General features: G+C 41.0%; 1 long non-coding RNA gene across 1 annotated transcript; it reads left to right on the plus strand.

Moving 5' to 3' along the window:
- Positions 1-2,299: 2,299 nt before the first annotated feature.
- LOC126094736 (uncharacterized) lies at positions 2,300-6,629 on the plus strand. Its single transcript, XR_007521867.1, has 3 exons — positions 2,300-2,456; positions 4,908-5,022; positions 6,526-6,629. It is a non-coding gene; the product is annotated as an uncharacterized LOC126094736 (long non-coding RNA).
- Positions 6,630-7,587: the final 958 nt, after the last annotated feature.

The following is a 7,587-nucleotide window of genomic DNA, read 5'->3' on the forward strand; positions in this document are numbered from 1 at the left end:
TTGTACCGCCACAAATTCACGAAGAATGTCCAGATAGCGTGATGCAGTAATCGTTTCGGATCTGAAAAATGGGCCAATGATTCCTTTGGAAGAAATGGCGGCCCAGACCAGTACTTTTTGAGGGTGCAGGGACGATGGGACTGCAACATGGAGCTTTTCGGTTCCCCATATGCGCCAGTTCTGTTTATTGACGAAGCCGTCCAGGTAAAAATAAGCTTCGTCAGTAAACCAAATGCTGCCCACATGCATATCGCCGTCATCAATCCTGTGCACTATATCATTAGCGAATGTCTCTCGTGCAGCAATGGTAGCGGCGCTGAGGGGTTGCCGCGTTTGAATTTTGTGTGGATAGAGGTGTAAACTCTGGCGCGTGAGACGATACGTGGACGTTGGCGTCATTTGGACCGCAGCTGCAACACGGCGAATGGAAACCCGAGGCCGCTGTTGGATCACCTGCTGCACTAGCTGTGCGTTGCCCTCTGTGGTTGCCGTACGCGGTCGCCCTACCTTTCCAGCACGTTCATCCGTCACGTTCCCAATCCGTTGAAATTTTTCAAACAGATCCTTTATTGTATCGCTTTTCGGTCCTTTGGTTACATTAAACCTCCGTTGAAAACTTCGTCTTGTTGCAACAACACTGTGTTCTAGGCGGTGGAATTCCAACACCAGAAAAATCCTCTGTTCTAAGGAATAAACCCATGTTGTCTACAACACACTTGCACGTTGTGAACAGCACACGCTTACAGCAGAAAGACGACGTACAGAATGGCGCACCCACAGACTGCATTGTCTTCTATATCTTTCACATCACTTGCAGCGCCATCTGTTGTTGAAAATTGTAACTGCTGTAATTTCGAAAGTTTGTCCACCTGAAAATGTACTGTTGTCCCAAGCATATTGCAACAAACGGTGTATTTCTATCGCTGCTCGTTTAGTTTTTATTGCCGTTTCAAATATACCGGTCATTTTTGAAACACCCTGTACATATGTATATAATTTAAGTAACAACAAAATCTGATGTAACATACTTCCTACGCTAAACATGATTTGTATGTATACATTCCAGAAAAATAAAAGAGAAAAACCTACTGAGGACGTCAGAACGGATGTGAAACTTGTCTTGTTGATAAAACAAGACAATATTTTGTCTAAGAGGGAAAAGGGGGATCCATCCTCAGTTCTTTATTATTTTACCAACTGCGACATAATCGCGTGTACAAACAGTGATCCAATACTGTAAAGTGCTTTTTTATTCCAGTCTCTGATCACAAATGAATTCTTTAGACGATGACCGGTTTCAGTCTGTAATGACCATCTTCAGATCTTTTTTACACCATGTCCTAAAGTGATACGGCCATAATGGCGTCGTCAGAACATATAATCAGCCCTATGTGACAATGCTATGCTGATTATATTTATATGTTTTGACGATGCCATTATGGCCTATCACTTTAGGATATGGTGTAAAAAAGATCTGAAGAAGGTCATTACAGACTGAAACCGGTCATCGTCTAAAGAATTCATTTGTGATCAGAGACTGGAATAAAAAAGCATTTCATTATTATTTTCTGCTTGCACGGAAACTGAGCTCGGAGCTCAAATATGATATTTAATTAGCGATCGCAATCCTCATGCTGCTGTTCTTTAGACACGAAATAATTTTACAGTATATTAATAATTTTTACTTATGGACCGTCTGACAGCAACTGAATAAATCACAATTTTAGTGCCATACGCGTTTCGCCTTTATTTTCTGCAAGGCATCATCAGTGGCAGGTTGCGTGGATGATACCGTGATATTACACGCAACTGAGGAAGACAGGACTATAAAAACGAAATAATTGTCTGCTTATTGTTAAATTATGAGAGTCTCTTATATGGTTGCAAAGACGAACGTAACAAAAGGAAAAAATACTATTTAATTTAGTATTCTGCAAACACGAAACAATCGCGCGACGGTTCACGATGACTGGTTAACTTCAGATGTAAGTAACACTTGAAAGCTATTGCTAGAGTACACACTCCTGTGTGACTGAAGGCGCTGACGCCGCTTCCGTAAATGTTGGCTGCTTTGCAAGAGTGAGACTGTTTTCCGCTTTCTGCTCGTAATCGTGACTCATGGTCGACCGCGGAGTGCCGTGCTACAGCAGTCACCTGGGCAACCCCTCCTCCCCTCCCCTCCACCACACTACTCTGATAACGCGTGACGCTGACTGGATGGTGGCAATAGCAGCGTTAGAGTAACTTGGCGTGGGATTCCGCGTGAAGTTCACGGCCCATGCCGCGAGTGCAGTTCGCTGCGCACGGCACCAAGCTCACGACGCCCTCTATATATGCCGTGGCGGGCCGGCGGTAGGCATTCAGTCGTCATCAGACGCCACTATCTCTCATTGAAACTTCGAGCCGCTCACTACAGCCAGTCAACATGCCTGACCCTTGCTGCGGAACCGGAGCAAGTAAGTTAGCTTTTCTTTTCTGAATAATACAGTGTAATGAGGAAGTGCAGTTTATATCTGATATCAATGAATAGGTATGACTAATGTAAACAACAGTCACGAATGCTTAATTGCATAGAGCACTTGTTTATTCCTAGCGTTTAGGCTAAGTCAAAGTGAGGGGAGAAATCGTCTTCACTGGACAAGCTGGGCGCAAATTTAGCTACCCCTAGTTCTACCGCAGCAATGTCTGACGCCATCAGATGATGACAGTTTCCTAGCTTTTTAGAATGTCTAACATCAAATTTTGAGCAGCCAGCCTTGCGTTATTTTCCTCGAGATGGTATCTGACGTCAAATAAATTTTGGGTTCTAACATTCAGACACCTACATCTACGTCTGAACTCCTTTTCGAGAGGTGCTAGCCACTTTCACATTTATGTCTGACATTTCCAATATTTTCAGCAAATCAATATGCGATGTCCCACTAATGGAAAAAGGCTGTCACTATTTGTGCTGCCCTACGCTATACACACCCAAAGTTCCTATTTATTCCAGTGTGGGCAATAAAAATGTTTTCTGAACAATGTTGATAAATGAACTACTGTTTCCTAGCACTTTAACAATAAGTCAAAGACTGAAATTTTTATTACCTGCAACAGAGTGTAGCAATAGTCACATTTATTACCGCTGCATCTGGTGATTACTAGGTTACAGACACAGAAAACTGTTTTATTTATCACAGTAGCTGACATATTTGTCTTAAGAGCACCGGCAACAGTATTTGTATTTAAAGTACTTCTGATTTATTGTTCAGTCTCAGTTGAAAATCCTTTTATTGTTTTAAGTGAAATGATATGTTTCGATCACTGCATCATCTTCAGATCTAAGTAGTTGCATCAGCAACCTTCTTGTCTATTCAAAAACTCATATCAGAGTACACTGATACGAGTTTCTGAATAGACAAGCAGCAACTATTTACGTCTGAAGATGATCCAGATTGTTCTAAACATGTAATTTAATGAGATTTTTCACTCTGCAGCGGAGTGTGCGCTGATATGAAACTTCCTGGCAGATTAAAACTGTGTGCCCGACCGAGACTCGAACTCGGGACCTTTGCCTTTCGCGGGCAAGTGCTCTACCATCTGAGCTACCGAAGCACGACTCACGCCCGGTACTCACAGCTTTACTTCTGCCAGTATCTCGTCTCCTACCTTCCAAACTTCACAGAAGCTCTCCTGCGAACCTTGCAGAACTAGCACTCCTGAAAGAAAGGATATTGCGGAGACATGGCTTAGCCACAGCCTGGGGGAGGTTTCCAGAATGAGATTTTCACTCTGCAGCGGAGGTAGGAGACGAGATACTGGCAGAAGTAAAGCTGTGAGTACCGGGCGTGAGTCGTTCTTCGGTAGCTCAGATGGTAGAGCACTTGCCCGCGAAAGGCAAAGGTCCCGAGTTCGAGTCTCGGTCGGGCACACAGTTTTAATCTGCCAGGAAGTTTCATGTAATTTAATTTTTAAAAAATGTGCAACTGAGACTGAACAATAAATGATAATTGTTTTATTTATTTTAATTGGTAGTCGCAATCATCATGAGGCTGTCCTATATGGACGAAATAATTTTATGCTTATAGCTAATTCATAAAAGTCGCGAAAACCGTATAACGCACTTCATTTGTAAATCAGTAAACTGGCATCTTTATGCATTGATAATAAGTGCACAAGACTAATTTTTTTTTCATAGAAAGAGCTGTCACTTTGTAGATGTGTGACTTGACGTTACAATACCACTTCTTCAAGGTGTGTAGGATATGCCAAGCAAGCTGCATCTAGCACACCACTCCTTTTGTGGAGTAACGTTTAGACTGTTAACCTCTTACATCAGCTGTAATATGTTCATAGCACGAGAAACCATGACCTTAGGCAGTGCATGAGAAATTATTCATTTGATTTATCGGTTTGTCTGTGATCTTGAGTGTGTTGCAGGCACTTATTAGTCATGGCTTGGCGGCAATATTCATGAAATTACGTTTGAAACAGATCGTTATGGTTACTGCGAATCAAATCGGGTGCTTGTTCTAAAATATGGCTGAGGACGACTGCAGTAATGACGTGACATCCCTTTTGGTACTATAATTAATCGATGTTAATGCTGGTTGGGTTGGTGACCAGTCAATATTCAAATCTAACACATTCAGCAACTTTTGATGTTAGGATGGTTGCCTCAGAGATTTCCAGGGCTTGAGCTTTCCAGTGGTTACACACAGTATATTCTAACTGATCTAGGCTTAACAACCAGTCATTTAGCGCAAATGTCTTCATTTCACTAAATTTCATGTTAACTTCAGTAACATCTAAATTTCTTGAATCTCCTGTTCCCTGTGAATATCAAAGTTCGGAAAACACACGTAAAATTCGCCGAGGTTGTCAGTGTTGTCCCTGTGTTTTCTGAAGTGGTCTGTTTTGTTTTCCAGCTTGCCAGGGCTCCAGCTGCAACTGCGGTCCCTCCTGCACCTGTACAAACTGCGCGTCTGGCACCAAGGGCTCTGCCACCTCCAAGTGAATGACTGTTTCCTTAAGTCCAACATGGTGAGCACCAACGCAAAAGCAAACGTTTGCAGTTGCTAGTTCTAATATTAGAGTAAATACCGAATAGATTATCCAAGTTATTCAAACACACCTCATCTACAGTTTTCTTCAGTGGTGTAGTAACTTTTTCTTAAATTTTTTTGCTATGCGACATTGACATGATGTACATAATGAAATTTGTCTTGATATGACCGCCATCGTTCGCACAACTTGTTTTCTCGTCCTAGAAGTGATGATAAATAATGAATACTAACACTGAAAATAACATATCGAAAGGTTTGTTGCAAGAACGCCTTGATATGTTCTGACACGATGCATAAGATATACACAGACTACCAGCTGACTCTTTTGTAGACATCAGTTAATTCACTGCAAGGATTATGTTCTATCGAGTCACAGAGTACCTGGCGTACCTAAATATTTTACCATATTTCTGCTTGTTTTCTGGAATTCGCTGCACACGTGTGAGATGTAGAACTTACACGTTTGTAGTCCAAAAAGAAGAGATTCAAAGCACAGGAACTCTTTCTGAACTACAAAAGTTTCATATTAATCTATGCTTCTACCATCGCTTTTCTAATCTCTCCACAGATATTCTTGAGATTAGGTACAAACCTTTGTTACAAACGGTAGCCTTGCTCGTTTAACCTCTCCATGGCCTCCTTTCAAACGTTTTTCCAGAGAAATATGTTCAGCTTTGCATACACGCGACAGCTGCTTGCTTAAAGATGTGGACTCTCGAATGTATTCGCTACAAATTGTTCCCAAACAAAGGAACCATACCGACATTTGCCTGAAACGATTTAGGGAAATCACGGAAAACCTAAATCAGGATGGCCGGAGACGGGTTTGAACCGTCGTCCTCCCGAATGCGAGTCCAGTGTGCTAACTACTGCGCCACCCCGCAGATGCTCTGCTGTGTTGTAATAGATCGTTATAGTCCACACGGAGGTGTAACAGAAATCCTGTAGGAAATTAGAAGGGAATCCTTGAAAGAAAGACGACGTAGTTTGTGCGAAACTCTGCTCAGTAAATTTAAAGTCTTCGGATTCGAAGAAGAATGTGCGACTATTATACTGTCACCATAGTCTATTTCACGTATGAATTATGAGAGTAAGATAAGAGAGATGCTCGAAGTTTAGAAAATTATCCGTTATTTTCACTAAATAAAAGTAAAGAATGGCCAATATTAGAATGTGCATTGTTTCATTTGTTGATCCTGAAAAAGTGCAGTTAGATTCACAGCTGCGAATATGGGAAGAGATATCTCTTTACGACGTTTCCTGGACTTCTCTGCGGCTAACCTCAGCACTTCATTGTTATATTTTCTGAAATGCCCTTGGCTCAAAATCTGAGGTAGCAGATTTCTATTGTTGCTTTACGATGAGTTTTAGAGTGTCGACGTTTGGACAAATGATTTGTTTGTGAGCTGTGTAACCATGTATATGTTTTCCTTTCTGGAAGTATTCACTTTCCTCTAACGAATTATTTCTTTTGTTACAGGTGTGACAACCGTGTTGCTGCCTCTCACTCTATGTAAATTTCACTGCACTATTTAAATGTTTCTTGCTGCATTTCTTCATCAAAATAAAATGCTAAAAATCTAAGTATCTGTGTAGCTTATTTCGCTCAAGTACACCTTCCAAAATACCATCCATTCTGCTATGTCACGACGATGCGAGTAAGTGCGATATTCGTCTTCAGATACATGAAAGAGTAAAAGTTCGCTATAGGACCACGCAGTACAGCTAGCTCATCACTGTAGGCAAAATTGATATGTGGAATGTAGTATGGAGGGAGAGGCAAGTTAAATTGACAAGTAATCACTTACGTATGTCTGGATAGTTTTTGTGGATATCCACAGACCGCAGATGGCAAGTACACTACTGCAAGTCCTTATCCAACTCTGTGTGTACTTGCAGCCCATCAGATGTCGCTCAGTAAAATGAGGTGATAACAACACAGTGAGTGTAATGTGTTGCCTCTAGCATGGTCTCAGCAAACACAGACAATCTGAATGTTTCTGGTAGGAGATTACTTGCATAAACAATTTCCAGAAACATTCAGTATACCCAGTCCCCTGTCAAATCCCTGTAATTTCCAGACTATCCACCAGACATGTTTTACAGCATATTTTTCCAAAAGACATACCTGCTTAGTTGAAGCAATTTGTGGGAAAACTAAAAATATGCCAAGCTTGAAAGCTGAAAGGGCAAAAATAAATAATCTTTGAACTTTGAGAAGATTAATTAGATTGCTAAAATCAACAAATCACTTGGTGTTAAAAATTATATCTGCTGACAAGTTTTGGGTATAGCCCATCATCCAAACATCTGACAAAATAAAACATAATTCCCATGAATATACAAGCATAAAATATACGTGGCACTGAAAATTAAAATACTTTTAAAAATTCACAATTAAGTTTCCATACCATATAAAATGTCTTAATACATAGTATTGTCACATAATTACGTCAATGACGTTGGTGCTAATGACAAGCTCCTGTTTCTAAACCTGAGTACCAATACATGCCATCATGTGGCATGTATGTTTGCAGTGGCG

Source organism: Schistocerca cancellata, chromosome 8 (assembly GCF_023864275.1).
Source record: "Schistocerca cancellata isolate TAMUIC-IGC-003103 chromosome 8, iqSchCanc2.1, whole genome shotgun sequence".
Lineage (NCBI taxonomy): Eukaryota > Metazoa > Arthropoda > Insecta > Orthoptera > Acrididae > Schistocerca > Schistocerca cancellata.